This window comes from Cyprinus carpio, chromosome A13 (assembly GCF_018340385.1).
Source record: "Cyprinus carpio isolate SPL01 chromosome A13, ASM1834038v1, whole genome shotgun sequence".
Classification (NCBI taxonomy): Eukaryota; Metazoa; Chordata; class Actinopteri; order Cypriniformes; family Cyprinidae; genus Cyprinus; species Cyprinus carpio.
Window position 1 is genome coordinate 22,884,022 of NC_056584.1, and position 19,204 is coordinate 22,903,225.

General features: G+C 35.0%; 1 pseudogene; it reads right to left on the reverse strand.

The window, feature by feature from the left end:
- LOC109044957 overlaps positions 1 to 19,204 on the reverse strand; it is a 115,434-nt pseudogene that overhangs the window by 39,915 nt on the left and 56,315 nt on the right.

Genomic DNA, 19,204 nt, shown 5'->3' on the forward strand with positions numbered 1-19,204 from the left:
AGGGACTGCAGGTGGGGGGAGTGAATGTACAGCGCTCTCTTCCACCCTCAATACCACGAGGTGAGACTCTTGAGCAAGGCATCGAAACCTCAACAATGGGTGCTGTAGCAAAAATGGCTGCCCACTGCTCCGGGTGTGGGATATAATTATGGCACATATTTTAAAATCACTCTGTGTTCAACTAAATGAGATGTGGGCTAAAAAGTGGTTCCAGCACCCCTGCTGTTCCTTTGAATGTACCATTACCAGCAGCACCTAAAGCTCATAAATCTGTGAAAACTGTAGCGACCACACAGTGAAACATTAAAAGAACACCAACAAACGCTTTACCTGTGTATAACAGACCCTGCTGCAAGCTTTGTTTCCCTTAGAGGAAAGTGACGGGAACGAAATTGACTATGGCAGAAAAAAAAAACTGCGGCTGTAAAGCTGTTTGTGAAGTTTGGCAGTTGTAAAATACAAATTAACACACTTTAAAACTACTTTTAAACACTAACTACATTCAGGCGTCTTTGAAACTTTTGTGACTGTGGTCCAGAGTTACTGACAACCAATAAAGTATGTTAACAACACATCCACACTGAATATAGAGACCTAGAAACCCACAAAACATCTTTCTGTTTTACAGTCTGTGGATGATAAACATTTACAGGCATTCAGCGCATATCCAGCCCCTGGCATGCGCTGCCACTCTGGATAAACCAAACCTCAGGCAGCGAATAACCTTGTTTATGTAATTTATAAGGTAATAAGAGATGTGTGCCTTTGCTATACTGTAATGGCCTTGTGTTTCCCTCCAGCTGTAAAAGTTGCAGAAGCGTGCTGGACTGCATTCTAAATCCCAATAAAAATTTCCACTCTCTGATGAAAGCAGAAAAATTATTTCCAGATTCACCAGGGTGTCAAAATTTCTGTGTCGTTGCGTGTAATTTCATTTCAGCGTCATCTATTGAGCGAGTGATAGAGAGAGAGAGAGAGAGAGAGAGAGAGAGAGAGAGAGAGAGAGAGAGAGAGAGAGAGAGAGAGAGAGAGAGAGAGAGAGAGAGAGAGAGAGAGAGAGTGAGAGAGAGAGAGAGAGAGATGCCAGTCTCCAGATGGTAAACGTAAAACGGCTCTGTCAGATCAATCAAATAAAGATGCAGAGAGAGAGTGACAGCGCAGAACAAACCGATTATCCACAACAGCAGACTAACATGTTAATGGAGTGACATGTAAACAGGAACACTCGCGGGAGACTAAACTCTCATAATATACACTACTATATATACAAACTTCAGATGAAGAAATTCAAAACAGACAAGGGATGAAATCATGCATTCAAATGAATGAATGTACTACTACTAACTAGTCTTAACTCTAGCTAACCTTAAGCTAACCCTGCCAAACTTTTAGTCATACGTAACACCTATCCTGGCCAGGGCCATGATTTGCTAGTGCTTACATTGGAATACATTGAAAAAGCATTTCGATGTAAAGGAATTTGATTTTACATTACAATAAAATATAAATGTAACACATTTATAACATACATAGGCACTTTTTATTTTAAATAAATGTACTTTAATTTTTTGTTTATTCTTTAGTATTTAAGAAAATAATAATTTATAATTAATATAAATAAAACTAATTTATAATCAAATTTAAACTTTTAGAATTTATCATAAAAATATTAAATTTATTATAAATAATAATTATTTATACATATTTTCCTTTTTTAACATTCATTATTGTATATGCTGTATACATGTTTGGGGTCAGTATGGTTTTTAAATAAGTCAGCTATGACCACCAAGGCTGCATTTTTTTGGTCAAAAAATAGAGTAAAAACTGTAATATTGTGAAATATTATTACAATTTAAAATAACCGTTTTCTGTGTTTTCTAATATATTTTAAAATATATTTTATTCATTTTTTTAATTTAGTTTTTTCAAATGTTTTTGAAAGAAGCATCTTATGCTCACCAAAAGCTGCATTTATTTGACAAAACATACAGAAAAACAGTAATATTGTTCAATATAATTACAATATATACAATTTACTTGAATATATTTTATATTTATTATATTTTATAATGTTTATTCCTGTGATTCAAAGCTGAATTTTCAGCATCCTTACTCCAGTCTTCAATATCACATGATCCTTCAGAAATCATTCTAATATGTAGATTTGATGATCAAGAAACATTTGTTATTATTATCAGTATTGTTTTGCTTAATAAGATTATTTGATGAATAGAAAGTTCAAAAGAACAGCATTTTTTTATTTTTAAATCTTGAAAATCTTTTATAACGTTATAAATGTCTTTACTGTCGCTTTTGATCAATTTAAAAATATAACTATTTTTAAAAATTCCTACTGACCCCAAACAATATTGCATTCAGTTGTTCATCTCAAAGCTGTACAGCAGTGACTTGACCTTGAACATGCAGTACTGGCCCCACATTTAAGACATATTTCAAATATCTTACTCTAATTAATCCATAAAAATTCTTAATACCTTACCATAACAAATCCTCACTATAACCCTGTGCTTTTATTATTTTATTATTATTATCATATAAACATGGAGTACAAACTATCATTTGAGAATGAGTCAGAGAACACAGAAGTGTATTACATCTGGGTTGTGTGTTCTTACTGGGGGGTCTTGATCTTCTGCAAGCACAGTTGTGATGACTGTCCCCTTCTCTGCATTCGGAGCCACCAGCCCTTTATAAAGTGCCTGCCTGAAGACCGGGGAGAAATCATTCATATCCTGAAAAGAACGCAGAGACAGAAACATAGATGAAATGTGTGTATTAATAACACTCATTAAAACAGGACTGAGGTTAGTAGGGCCCGCTGGCAAAGTGATTCTGTTCCATCTGTTGTCGCCCCTTTAGTGAGGAGTTACATAATGCTAAATAGAGTATTAATCAGCTTATGGACGTTGCTGTCTTTCACTGCTATCCACTACCACTATCAAAGAGCACTTTACATATTCTTTCAAGGTGTTTTTAAAGTCAATATGAAATCAAAATATAACTTTATAATATTAAACACCACGTCACTGCACCCTGCACATAATGTGAAATAGGCTGCAAAAGCGGTGTTAATGTACTTATAGTATGTCCATATATCATTTAAATTTTTTACACCAGGGGGAGGCAACGTCGGTCCTGGAATGCCGATGTCCTGCAAAATTTAGCTCCAACCCTGAAAAAAACCTTTGGTAATCCTGAGACATTGAACATTGAAGACCTTAATTAGCTTGTTCAGGTGTGTGTTTGATTAGGGTTAGAGCTAAACTCTGCAGGACATCGGCACTCCAGCACCGACGTTGCCTACCCCTGTTTTACACAAACAAATAGTAATTTCAACACAAGTATGTTTAAAATGACATAAATTCATATATATATATAAAATTAAATTAAATTAATGCATTTAGCAGACGCTTTTATCCAAAGCGACTTACAGTGCATTCAGGCTATCAATTTTTACCTATCATTTGCTCCCTGGGAATCGAACCCCCAACCTTGCGCTTCGTAACGCAATGCTCTACCACTTGAGCTACAGGAGCACATATATATATATATATTACTGTACTGTATACAGAATACAGTATATACATAAACACATTTTTTGCAATGATCACTCAAATGTGGTGATCAAACATTTTTCATGAGCTGAACTCAAAGATCTAAGACTTTTTCTATGTACACAAAAGGCCTAAAACTACCAAATATCTCAAACAAATCTCACAAAACCTTCTAAATATTTATCACTTACCACTTCTCCTTTGTCTAGATAATCCATCCACCTCACAGGTGTGGCATATCAAGATGCTGATTAGACAGCATGATTATTGCACAGGTGTGCCTTAGACATGTCACCCATTGGGCATGTTCGGGGTGCTCTGGATCGGTGTATACGGCAGCATGTTCAAGTTCCTGCCAATATCCAGCAACTTCGCACAGCCATTGAAGAGGAGTGGACCAACATTCCACAGGCCACAATCAAGAACCTGATCAACTCTATGCAAAGGAGATGTGTTGCACTGCGTGAGGCAAATGGTGGGTCAAGCCAGATACTGACTGTGTTTCGGACCCCTCGGACTGCCCAATACAGTAAAACTGCACATTTTAGAGTAGCCTTTTATTGTGGCCAGCCTAAGGCACACCTGTGCAATAATCATGCTGTCTAATCAGCATCTTGATATGCCTCAGCTGTGAGGTGGATGGATTATCTTGGCAAAGGAGAAGTGCTCACTAACACAAATTTAGACATATTTATGAACAATATTTGAGAGAAATAGGCCTTTTGTGTACATAGAAAAAGTCTTAGATCTTTGAGTTCAGCTCATGAAAAATGGGGGCAAAAACAAAAGTGTTGCATTTACAATTTTGTTCAGTATATATATATATATATATCTATATATATATATATATATATATATTATATAATTATATATGTGTGTGTGTATGTATATATATATGTATATATATATATATATAGATATATATATATATACTATATATATATATATATATATATACACACACATACAAGAGTAAAAAAAATGCAACAAAACATTTCACTTCAGCATTAGCTCAAGTGGCTGAAACTACAGCAGAGGAGATATGGATCTATATGCAGCGATCTGCTCTTCCCTGATTCGAAGGGATGAAGGCTACAGACACACACAAGATCAAAACAACCCTGCAACTATTCAGAGAGGTCAAGTGTTCTTAGGGGTCTTGACAACAGATGGATATGCTCACACACAAAGCCACACTTTGCCTGATAGTCAGGAGAAAAGCATCTTTCCCTGCAAGACCTTCAAAATCTCCCATAAGCCCAGCTACGATGACTCTACCCTGACATTAATAATATTGCCTTTACCTCAGCTCAAGCATCATTACAATTTCTTACACCATCTCCACTGCAGCAAAACTAACAGGGTGCAAACTTTGCTAAGTTGAAAGTAAAGATCACTGCGCAAAGTGATCACACGCAAAGAAACTCAAGATTCAAGGCACATCTGAAGAAAGCAGCAGTACAACCACAATACACTGCTTTGTTTTTCACATCACGACAAAACATTTGCTTTAAAGATCATAAAAATCTCTGGGGGTTTAATTTCATCTCATAATAAATAAGTCACTGTGGTCTATAAACACACTTTGATAAGAGAAAAAAATTTTTAAAAAAAAAAATAAAATAAAAAAAAAAAAAAAAAAATAAACCTAAAGTCTGTGCCACACGCTGTCAATCACTTCCATGAATTATTAGGCAAAAAAAAAAATAATTTAAATAAAAAAAAATCCTTATTATTTGATCACCAAAACTGTCTAATAAAAGAAAATAAAACTGAAATAAGCCACGAGATGCCATGCTGATCAGCGAATCAGAATTTAAACCTTGTAAACATGTAAAAGGTTGTGTTCTCGAGTAACCCAACAACTTACATTTCTTATAAGCAGCATTTATTTTAATCTAACAGAATTTTTATATCTTGTTATTGATTATTTAAATGCTGAGACTTGAACAGCCAAAAAAATAAATAAATAATGCAAAAAAATAAAAAATAAAACATTTAAAATTGAAATAAAACTTAAAAGAAATAAAATATAAATATTAGATAAAAAAAAAACTAAACGAAAATTAAAAAAGAAAAACAAATAAGCGAACAAAAAATACTAAACAAATAGAAAGCACTAAAATGAATAACTGGAAAGAAATAACAACTAAAACTAGATAGTAAAGTTTGTAGGCAAACTTTAAGTCGGCTTGAAAAAGCTTAGCCAGAAAGTTTGAAGTAATTTTAAAGGCTTAAAGTTTGAGTGTTTAGTATTAACTAATTTGAAGTAGTTATAAAGTTTTGAAGGCAATACAATCTTGTCAGAAAAATAGATAAATAAAAATATAAATATAAATAGACAGATATATAGATAAATAGATAAGAAACTGTAAACTAGCATTGTTGCTAGCATGATTATTAATGAGTAGTATGTCGCTAACATGATTAACAAGTTACTAGCATGTCAATAGCGTGTTTCCAGCATGATTAGCATGTCGCTAGCATTTTGCTGGCATTATTAGCAAGTAACTAGCATGTTGTTAGCATGATTAGCAAGTGACTAGCATGATTAGCAAGTTTTCTAGCATGTCGTTAGCATGTTTCTAGCATGTTTCTAACATGTCATTAGCACGTTTCTAGCATGTCGCTAGCATGATAAGCAAGTAGCTAGCATGTTGCTAGCATTATTAGAACGTGACTAGCATGTTGTTAGCAAGTGACTAGCATGTTGCTAGCATGACTAGCGAGTGACTAGCATGTACCTAGCATGTTGCTAGCATGATTAACAAATGATTAGCATGCCATTACCATGATTCGCAAGTTACTAGCATGTTGCCAGTGATTAACAAGTGGCTATCATGTTGTTAGCATGACTAGCAAGTCACTAGCATTACATTAGCATGATTAGCAAGTCATTGGCATGTCGCTAACAAGTTTCAAGCATGTTACTAACATTACTAATAAGTGACTAGCATGTTGCTAACATGTTTTCAGCTTGATTAAATTTTCAAAGTTTTTCAAATCTTTTGAACTTAAACTTGAGAACAACAGATTATTCTGATAAATGCAAGTGACCCTGCGGTGAGGTGGGTCAACGCTCATTTGCATGTATTTGCTCTGGACTTTCCACAGTTCGGCAAGTACAGACTGGAGTGATCAAAGGAAGCAAAACTGATTTAATGAGCCATTGGTGGCCGCTCATAGGACTTGTGTGAAATAATCTCATTTGGGTCAGTTGCACTCTCTGGCCAAAACATTAAGCCTACAATAATGTTTTAATGTCACTATTGATGAGGATTGTTTGATTTTTGAATAATATCAGTCTTAAAATACAAGATATTTAAAGTGTACATAAAGTATACTTGCAGTAGTTCCCCTTTAGCACAATCAAATATACTCCAGTATTTCTTTAGCTGAACTTCAGCACTACTTCCGCACAATTTAAATGCATTAAGTACAAAATTAGTTGTTACAATTTAACAGTTTAAGTATATCAGTTTATTAACTGCAGGGTATTTTTATTAAGTACATAAATATGTTAATACATTTGTAATATACATAGCATGAAATAAATTTATTTCAAATACATCTTAGTATATTTATTTTTTAATAGGACTGGTTTAATTATAAATATAACATTGCATATTGTCTGCTCACAATGTTAACTTAATGTGTTTACTTCCAAATTTTTTATTACATTCTGTACATTTACAAAAAAAAAAAAAAAAAAAAGCTGTCACTGGGGCAGTACCCTTTCGAAAGGAACTAACACGCACATTTTAGGTGCTACTAGTATGTAGCTTTAAGATTCTATAATACACACCCTTTATGGGTAAATAAGGTACAAAGATGTACCTTTTAAAAGGGTACCGCCCCAGTGACAGCTTTTGTTCTTTTTTTTTTCTCAGAGTGTGTTCATTTTTAGTTTGTGTTAACTATTGCGTTCACTAATGTTAATGCATACACCCTCACTGAAACCCACAACATTTCTATCAGATTTACATAATTAAAAATGTAACTTTTTACATGAAGTACAAGTTCATTTTTCATCATACACACTCACTCCAGCTGCTCTAAACTGGAGGAGGCTAATCCTTCTGTTCTGATCCCCTGGCTAATCTTCGGAGGCGATGGAGAGCGCTCGCATTAAAATCCTCACATAATTGCAGTCACAAAGCTAATGAGTCATTCAGGCCTGGAATAGCTGTGCCAGGCTAGCATCAGAACCTAGCTTTGTCTGTCACTCCTGTCACCGTCAACCAGAAATATCACAACAGGAAAGCAGGCTAACTTAGGCAAGGATCCAGTAAACAACGCTCACAGAGAGGACTCTCTTTCAAGACTAATTGAATTCAGAGATCAAATCTTTTGTAGGCATTACTGGAACAGAGTCAGCAGGGCTTCTGTGAGAAGGGTTAGCACGTAGACACTATGGACAAGCTTTGAAATATCTAATCCAATCACTGGCACTAGACCTGATGAAAATTTGCTTCCTTCCCCCAAGTTCAAACCATTTCCGACTGGAACCTGGTGAACTTTCAGGAAGAGAGTTTCTCGTATTACTACTGAGACTGGTGTGATAAAACTGAGATTCTGATGATGAAGCTGATGAGGGCTTCATGTGCTCTTAGTGGCCTTACCGTGATTCTGACGATGACTGTGGCCGTGCCAGGAGGGAGGACTCCTCCGTGATCTAATGCCTCCACTTCAAATGTGTAGGTGCTGTTGCCTGTTGCCAAGTCCTCAAAGTCTAGCGCCTGCAGGACTGATACGGCGCCGGTCAGACGGTTCACGGCGAAGAGCTGCCGAGCAGCTTCTGTTTTTATTCTGTAGGTCACGTTAGAGATGAGATCGGCATCCACCGCCTGAGATACACAGAGGAAATAGAACAGAGAGAATAAAGGTTATAAAAAGAGAATTAATGATCCCACACTTTGCCAGGTACTGCAGGAATAAAGCTGCCTAAAAAGTTCCTTAAAGGGACAGTAAAACCATTGATTTTATCCATTGCAATTGATTGGACCAAAACAGTGGCCTCATGGACATGAAATACTATTCAATTTTTACTTCTGTAACAAGATTTATTTTTGAGTGAAAATGAATACTGAACTTTAAAAAAGTAGGGTGGGACTTGGGAATTGTCTGGATTGTGAAATGTTGCTATTCCATACCACAGTTGAGGCAGGTAATACAATTAAGTCATTATCAAATGAAATTAGATTTTTTGATGTTTCATTGGCAAGACTAGATGAAAAAAAATATATATATAATAATAGATAAATAAATAAATAATAAATTATAGCTGTAGGTTTTGGATGTGCATACATATTTAGTAATTTTGTATGCTTAAATTCCAACAATAATGCAACATTACAGAGGAGTAGATTCAGAGTTGATTTTGTGAGAATGATTCAGTTTCGACCTACTGGAATTGAAGCAGGTGGTTGGAGGAGAAGGGCTGAAGTAGTAAGAGGGGTTTACAAGTCATTTCACTTGGGTCATTCCATGTCAACTCAACCCTGGCTCAAATTTTTTATTTTTTTTATTTTTATTTTTTCTGAAGAAAGATCAACATGTATAGCAATGAAAGCCAAAATATGAAATGTAATGGACGGATGTTTACAAAGTAATCCTTTATTTTTTAGAGGGTGGTCAAAATGACAGTTTCCCCTGAGACTCAGGCTCAAATTACAGTGGGGTAAAAATGAAGTAAAAATGACTTCAGAAGAATGGCAGCATCATTATTGAATTCTTTCCCCACCATTGACAAGTTTTCTCGTCATTTATCATAATCATACTGAATATTATCCAGATGTAGTTTTTGATAAAAATTTTATTTTCTCACCTTTTTGCTCAAAATTATACATTTTTATGAAACCTACCTATATTCAAGTGTTGATAAAAAAAGAAAACTCTAAAATATAAAAAAAAAGAATATTTTTTTTCTTCAAAAAAATAGACTCTCATATCTATTTCGTTTTATTACATAATAAAAAAATATTTATACAGTAGGCCATGAAATTTTAGTAAAATAATCTGGCAGTGGCAGTGGCTGGAAACTTTTTTCAAAAATGCTGGTGGGGAAAGAGTTAATTTTTACAGAGATTGGGAAATATTTCAGTAAAATATGTTGACTTTAGCAATCTTTGTTGCATTGTATGCTAATGGTGACCATTCAAAAATGGGAAAAGGCACTTTTCAAAAGTTTTTCTCCCAAGTTTGCAGACCTGCAACTCAAGAAATATTATAGATATCTTAATGCCAAGATAGATTTTGGGATCTTTTGGTATCTTCATTTTTAAGGGTCTATCTGGTCCCATTCCAGCGACACTGAAATCTCAATATGGCTCCTGGAGTAAATTGTTAAATTGTACACATTTTCAGTGGTCAAAAACCAAATGTGGGTCACTTTGCATTCAGCTGATACTTTTTATACACACATGTCATATTTTATTTTATTTTTTTATTTTTTTTAAGAGTAATATCTGAAGAACAAATTATGTTGAAACTAGACACATATGTTTTTTTCCTTCTATCAATACAATAGCATAGAACAGACCTGTCTGCGTGTCATAAATATTCTTTTTTCAATGTTTATCCATTGTAACTCAATGTAACTCACTGTAACTCAAGAAATATCAAAGATATATCAATATTATTTTAAGTGCTGGTTCCTAATTAACTTTTCTTTTGTAAGCTTCATTTTTAAGATCTTAAAAATCACAAAAACATAAATATCCCAATACCACTACTACTACTAGTATTTTTAATCCATAACAATGACCATTAACCCTCAAATCTATAAACTAAAAACAAAAAATACACGTTCACTAGTTTGTTCTTCTGCTGGCTAGTTGGTTTTACAAGTTAGCTGCAACAAAATCAACCTCATAAAACAAACTCTTAATCATCTATTTTTCTATTTTTGCCAATAAAAAAATGAATAAAATAATAATAATAATAATAATAATAATAATATATTACTATAGATTACTTTTGCAATAATATGCACTGATGAATTGTGCACAATTAGACCAAGAACATGAATTAAGAACGGGCCAATTTTGATTTCATTGATCACATTGCATTTTGTTTGATTTCACAGTTTGATGAGTATTAAATCAACTCAACAAACCATAAATATCATAGCAAGAGAGCAGCAAACAAATGTATGAATGCCACTGTATTAGATGACAAGATATCAAGTCCACACTATAGTGGACATTTTCTCAGAATTAACTTTTACTTAGTATTTTTCCAAATACATTTGGACTTTTCAACATCATTGTGTGAAATGTTTTACTTGAAACGTGTGCTTGAGCTATGCTTCTTAAAAATAAACGCAACTTGTTTTGATATTTTGTTTTATATTATAATGCAATGGCATTTATACATTTTCGTCCAGATATATTTTGAGGCCACTGCATATGTTAAGCACACATAGATTCATAGTTGTGTTCCACATGCGTGTGTATCTGAAGCTGATTAGGAGTGAAAGCTAACAGACAGCACAGCAGAGGAGAGGCGCTCTGAGCAGCTCTGTGTCTCTGTGGGTGTGGGAACCTTTCAGGTGTCTTTCTTTGATGTAGGAGGCACAAGGAATTAAATTCCACACTGATCTCAAAGGTTTTAGAAGTATATAAATAAAGCTCAGGACCCCTAGAGAGAAGCAGCACAGGGAATCTGATTAGCTGATCGGCCCCGGACCAGATCCTGTCACCAGGACCCCACGGCGCTCTGACACCAGCCTGTGCTGCAGGGACCTGAAGGTGTCAGACACACTGAGATAAAAATAAAGCAGCAAGATCACTGTCTTCAAACAGTGTCACTCATTTGCCCCTCATCCACCAACCACACACACATACTCAACCTTATTTTTCCTTCAATCTGAATCCAAAAGGGGAATTTGGTTTTTTTTTCAATTGTGCCTGCTGATAGTGTTGTGTATCTGAACACATATTGTTTTAGGCCAGATTACACATGTGGCATCTGGCCACATCTACACACATATGGGTTTAAAACAATATGTGTTCAATATATACATAAACATGTAAAGCTGATATGCTTGATTTGGTGCTTAATGTTGGTACTAAGTTATTAATATTATTATCAATTTTGAAAACCGCTTAATAATTATTGTGGAAACCAGTATATATGTATGCATGTACAGTATGTATTGATTTATTTTCGTATTTTGAGATGGGAAAAAAATTAAAATAACTTCATTTATTTGAAATATTTTATAACTTTATAAAGTCTTTGTCACTTTTATTTATTTATTTAAATTTTACTTAACCCATACTTTTGAATGCCAGTGTATCATGTTTTCCACAACAAATTAGCAGCAAAAACTGTTATCAACACTGATAATTATAAAAGCATCAAATCGGCATATTAGAATGATTTTTGAAGGCTCATGTGACACTGAAGACTGGAGTAATGACGCTGAAAATTCAGCTTTTTTAATCACACAAATAAATTACATTTAAAATATATAAAATAGAAACCAGTTATTTAAAATTGTAATAATATTTACAAATATTATTTTTCCCCTGTATTTTTTTTTTTTTAAATGCAGCCCTGGTGAGCAAAAAAGATCTTAATTAATCCAAGCTTTCCAAAGTCACCTGTTTATTTTTTTTTATTTTTTTTTATTTTTTTTTTTGATGCAACACACATATTTGAGTTCCTCAAATATTTGCTTAATTTGTATTCTGCTAATTAATTTTAGAAACCAGAGATTTATTTACTATTAACCGTTTGACCTTTTCAGACAACAAACAAAAGTATAAACTCTAACCATGACAATATACTGAAATCCAAGCAACACTGGACCTCATTGATATTTACCAGAAGAATGTCACACAGATTTGGAATGACATGAGTCAGACTAAATAAAAGAAATTACATTCATGTTTAAACAAACCATCAAATAAAGACTGAACATCAAATTAAACTTAAAATAAAAGTTTATCCTACCCGACTCAGACTTTTTGCTCATATTTGTCTCTAGTTTATATAAAATTCATTGGTGATTGTGTTGTTACGTTGATGTTTTGCTAAAACTCCCAAGAGTGTGATAGTTTAGAGGCACATTTACCACAAGACAGCATCTCCTGCTTTTCACACTGGGTCTGTCAAGTTTGTCAGTATTTATCTAGTTAAATATGCAGCCCGTCAGGAATAAACAGGGGAATGCAGAGAGGTTTCCCCCCAACTCTCAGGAGAAACTAAACACACAAAATCAGTCAGTTACTGTCAGGCCAGCAGACACAACACAGATAGACAGACACATGAAGAAACACACACACCCACCCACAGACAATCTGCTTCTCTAAAATCCAGGTTAGATGCCCAGGTTAAACGGAGGCAGAAATTTCACAGTTCACCTTGAACTTTCTCAACAGCTTATGGCACTCAGCAATGTCAAATCATGAAGTATTCAGATATAAGAAAACTACACAACAAGAACACTGAGCTAAGGATGAGTCAAGCACTTACACTTAGTCTCAGGATGACGGTTCCAGCCGGGGTGTTTTCTGGGACGTTGACGGTGTAGATGGGCTGGGAAAACACAGGGCTGTTGTCATTGATGTCTGTCACCTCCACCAGCAGTGTAATGGTGGTCCTGCGGGGGTCCACTGCTCCATCTGACGCCTCCACGATCAGATCGTACCGGCTCCGTGTCTCTCGGTCCAACGGAACCGCAGTGAAGATGCTTCCCGTGGCGTTTATGGTGAACAGAGACACAAAGGAGAGCAAACGGTATTGGACCTGACCGTTGAGCCCGCCATCAGGATCGGTGGCCTGAAAACAAGAGACATGCAGTCATGACCATGATGTTTTTGAGGAAAAATATTTATTTGATCCCCTGTTGATTTTGTAAGTTTGCCCATTTACAAAGAAATGAAGGGTCTGTAATTTTTATGGTAGGTTTATTTTAATGGATAGAGACAGAATACAGACCAAAAGAATTCATAAAAAACACATTATATAAAGGTTACAGATTGATTTGCATTTCAGTGAGTGAAATAAGTATTTGATCCCCTACCAACCAGCAAGAATTCTGGCTCCCACAGATTGGTTATGTGCCAATGTGGAACACAGATTAGTCCTCATGGGGTAAGGATGATCATGAGAAAGATGAGGGATCAACCCCGAACTACACGGGAGGAGCTTGTTGATGATCTTAATGCAGTTGGGACCACAGTCACCAAGCAAACCGTTGGTAACACACTACACCACAATGGACTGAAATCCAGCAGCACCTGCAAGGTCCCCCTGCTCAAGAAGGCACATGAACAGGACCGTTATGTATAACTGTGCATTAACTCAACTCGCCGTGTTTGGAGGGAGAGAAATGCTGACAATGACCCCAAGAACACCATCCCTACAGTCAAGCACGGAGGTGTAAACATTATGCTTTCGCGCTGTTTTTCTGCTAGGGGTACAGGACAACTTCACCACATTGAGGGGCAAATGGACAGGGCCATGTATTGTAAAATCTTGGACGAGAACCTCCTTCCCTCAGCCAAAACACTGAAGATGTGTCATGGATGGGTCTTCCAGCATGACAATGACCCGAAACATACTGCCAAGGCAATAAAGAAGTGCCTCAAGAAGAAGCACATCAAGGTCATGGAGTGGCCTAGCCAGTCTCCCGACCTCAATCCTACAGAAAATCTGTGGAGGGAGCTGAAACTTTGAGTTGCCAACAACAGCCAAGATACCTTAAGGATTTAAAGAGAATCTGTCAAGGGACCAGGGACCAAAAATTCCTCCTGAGATGTGTGAAAACCTGGCGACCAACTATAAAAAATGTCTTACCGTCTGTGCTTGCCAACAAGGGTTTCTGCACCAAGTACTAAGTCATGTTTGCTTGGGGATCAAATACATATTTCACTCACTAAAATGCAAATCAATTTTATACCTTTATATAATGGCGTTTTTTTTTTTTTTTTTTCTGTATTTTTTGGTTGGTATTCTGTGTCTATATGTTAAAATAAACCTACCATAAAAATGGCAGACCCTTCATTTTTTGTAAGTGGGCAAACTTACAAAACCAGCAGGGGATCAAATAAATACCTTCCCCACTGTATAGTATGTTCAAATTTTGTTTAATTTATTTATTTATTTATTTTTTCATCTAATGTTTTGATTTGCAGCCATCAAGTTATAATTTTTAGACATATATAATTTTTATCTTCAATTTTGACAACTATATATTGTGATTGATGGATGGCTGATATATGTGCTGATATTTGGCATTTTTCAAATATCGACATTGGCTTAAAAGTTTTTCTGTTTGGCCGATGTGTTTGAGGCGGTACTTTTATTTTGACGTCACTGAGAATGGCAGCACCTGAGCACGCAGTGCTCACATTCTCCCTCTTCACTGCTTACAGTCGATGTTTAAAAGTTCTGTCTGTCTAATAATCAGATATAACTGTTAAACAATGGAACTAAAAGGTATACAGAAAAGTATTGTAATGATTGCATTTATATTATTAGTAAAAGAAAGGCAAACATTATTATACTTTCTTGTTTACCATCAGCATTCAGCAAATATGCATTTATATAATTTAAACAAATCTTTGAATGTCCAATAAACATTTAATTCCACTTACTTAGTCGAATGCAGCTGTGAGGTCTTGTAAAGTGCGCATTCGTGCATGATTGTGTTTACTCTGCGTGACAGACAGTTTGTGCGAATTGAATGCAGACAGGAGGAGAGTGCAGCTTCACTGGAGACATGCAATCGACAAACTATGCTGCGCTTTATTCAGTTGCCCACTGTCATATTCATGTCATTTTCACTGTGTGCTGTACGTCAAATGAGTGTTACCTTGGCTTTATTTGAAAAAATATGACTCCCAATGCACACAAACTTCCCAGATTACTGAGTGCCCTGTTGGTTACAGTTTACTTTTTAAACATTTCTTTATGTGTGAAAAATACTGTAACAGGATTACAGAATCAAGCTGACATCTAAAGTATAAGTAATGTTTATTTTACACACTCTTTAATATATATATATAAGCACAGTCTTTACAATAGATCAATAAATAAAGAACATTTAAATAATTACTGGCAGTCCTTTAAGGCAAAGAAATAAAGACTTGCTGAATTAATCTTAATTCCTGTGTGGTTACAGAGGCTCATTTGTATGTGCGCATGGGAGCAGCGCTCGGCTGTAATGGCTTCAGAGGTGCCTTATATAATTCCTTCCTGTAGTAATTACAGATGCAGATGGGAAGAATAACTGGGGGGTTATTAGACAAGCATGCCGGGTTAGCGACATGAACGACACAGACTCCAGGAGAAGAGAGGGGGAGAGATGAGAGGAGGGACAGGAAGATGAGGGGGATGAAGGGCCAAAATCCAAATGCAGGCGAATGGAAATAAGTGAAATGAAAAGAGCATGTCTGAGCCTTGAGAAATTACAGCCACATCCGAGTGCTGAGGAATGAAAGTGCTGCCCATGGCCCTCTCACCAGCAGCACTGATCAAACGCCCTGACAGCACACTTACATGCCATCTGCTCATCTCAATAATTAACTAATGGAATGAATATGTAAACAGAGTGATAAATAAACAAACAACACTACACAATAAGTAACTAAAAACCTGTTTTCTAACGTCACTGTTGACTGCTATTCAGTATCAGAAAACATTTCACCATTTTTTTTTTTTTTAATTATTCATCTTTTTGCCTTCACTAGATCATTTTTAAAAGTACATTTAGACCGTTTACAGTCAGTTACTACATACACACTAAAGCTCATAAAAGATGCAAAATGCTAAAATATTAGGTGGAATATATATATATATATATATATATATATATATATATATATATATATATATGTGTGTGTGTGTGGTGTGTGTGTGTTTGTTTTTTTTGTAACATATCAGGACACAACTTTGTATAATGACATGGGTATGACACAGGCATTACAAGGAGAGGGTGACTTATGAGGACATAACCCATGACCCCATTTTTTCAAAACGCATATAAACCATACAGAATTGTGTTTTTTTTGAGAAAGTAAAAATGCACAAAGTTTCCTGTAAGGGGTAGGGTTAGTGTAGGGCGATAGAATATACAGTTCGTACAGTATAAAAACCATTACGCCTATGGGATGTCCCCACTTTTCACAAAAACAAACATGTGTGTGTGTGTGTGTGTGTGTGTGACCCTGGACCACAAAAACCAGTCATAATTTGCTGGGGTACATTTTTAGCAATACCCAAATAAACATTGTATTGGTCAAAATTATCGATTTTTCTTTTATGCCAAAAATCATTAGGATATTAAGTAAAGATCATGTTCATGAAGATATTTTGTAAACTTACTAACGTAAATATATCAAATCCTAATTTTTGGTTAATAATATGCATTGCTAAAAACTACTTGATTTTCTCATTATTTTGAATTTATTTTTTTTTATTTTTTTTTGCACCCTCAGATTCCAGATATTCAAATAGTTGTATAAATTTTGAGAAATTGACCCTTATGACTGGTTTTGTGGTCCAGGGTCACACGTTCAGTAAGTAAGTGTCTTATGTCAGCAAGGCAAGCATTTATCTGAACAAAAATACACCTAATAAAACTAATATGGTGGAAAATATTACAATTTAAAATATCTGTTTTCCATGTGATTTTAAATATTTTAAATAAATCATTTGTAACATTATAAATGTCACTGTACTGTAAATTCTGATCAGTTCAATGCAATTAAATAAAATAAAAGCATTCATTTTGTTAAAACAAAAATGTACTGACTTTGTTCATTCCTTCATTATACAACATTACATACTACAGAGAAGCTGATCCAGTGAGAATAATTCAGTTGCAACTTAACTTCATGGTGATGATTTTGCTGTTTAATATTTTTGTTAAAAAACGTGACAGATTGTTTTCCAGGATTATTTGATGAATAGAAATTTCAAAGAACAACATTTATTTAAAAATGCATTTAATTTTACAGCATTTATTTATTGTATTTATTTTTGTATTAATCTAAAAGTCTCTCTCTCTCTCATATATATATATATATATATATATATATATATATATATCGATATATATATATATATATGTGTGTGTGTGTGTGTGTGTGTGTGTGTGTGTGTGTGTGTGTTGTCTGTATTTATAACAAAACCATTGGTTTGTTGGCAAAAGAAAATTGTCCCCAGAGTGTACTTGTCTTCAAAGGTAATTGTTTTATTGAAGAGCCTTCTTTGAAAGCTCTCAGTGTGAACAGTATCTTAAGGCTTTTGGACATGCTAGCCTGTGGCAAACAACATGGCTGTAAGTGTCTCTAGAGCAGAAACACACACTGATTTGCATTTGTTGATGTGTAAAGTAATGTGTTTGTATGTGTATGCTTGTTTGTTGTCACAGCACAATAAGAATCCAGGTGGTTTTGATCTCCACAGGGATCTGTGTGTGAATTTGAAAGCGAGGCCTCAAAGTTTGGTGAGCCCTGCTTGTTGTGAACATGACAGACTACACAGAACATGAGAGGATGAGAAATAAAAAAAGATGATGGAAGAGAGAAAGATGATGGGAATAATATATATAATATATATATAGGGATATATATATATATATATAGATATATATATATATATATATATATATATATCTATATATATATTTTTTTTTTTTTTTTTTTTTTTTTTTTATATATAGTAGTTCATGAAAACAATCTGGTGTCATATGAGGTCAACACGCACTGAATGATTTCAATCACAACTTTATTCAAGCACGAAGGCATCGTTGGGTCACCTCACTCCTGTCATCACATTGGCACCAAACTCAGTGATCAAGACATCACAGAACAACAAATGAGTGGTAAAGAGCCGCATAATGACAACACGGCATTGTGAATGAAAGCTTAACGCATCCTTTCATTGATTATCTTTCTTAACAACCAAAGCATGATTAATCAAACACGATAATTAAAAATCTAACCGCTTGGCAGGGTGGAACAGAAGCAGTCATCAGGGACTGACTGTAAGGTGACTAATGACTCTAATTTACCATGACTTAATTAGGGAACAATAGAAAGGGAAGATCTGTGCGGAATGACAGTTAAAGGGGCGGCAGGTGTAAACCTAAGGGGGGACCCTCAGAAGCTAAAAATCTCACCACACCTAACAGATACTTTATTTAATTTGTTATGGAACTTACCCTGACTTGACCCACGAACACATTGGCCTCTTCCTCCCTCACGGTCAGATTTCTGGGTAGAGTGAGGTCGAAAGGTGGGGTCGTTGTCATTAACATCCGTGATGACAATGCTGACAGTGGCCGTGGAAATCTACAAATATAGCAAATTAATTCAATATCAGAATGAATTAAATATATAAGATTGGCTATTATTATACTTATATATGATTTCGCTATCTTATAAATCTGTAATTACGAAGGATGAAGGTCTTTGAAGAAAATTTAGGGAGGAATTGTTAGTTTGTTTGTGCCTATAAACCTACAAAAAGCACAGTTCTAACAGATCTGAACTTTGATGTTCAGTGTGCACTTGCTGTCAAACCCTGAACCTTTCACAGCATGCACCCCTGACATTCATCCTGCCTTTTTTAAATATTGAAAATTACTTCTCCAGAAAAAATAAATA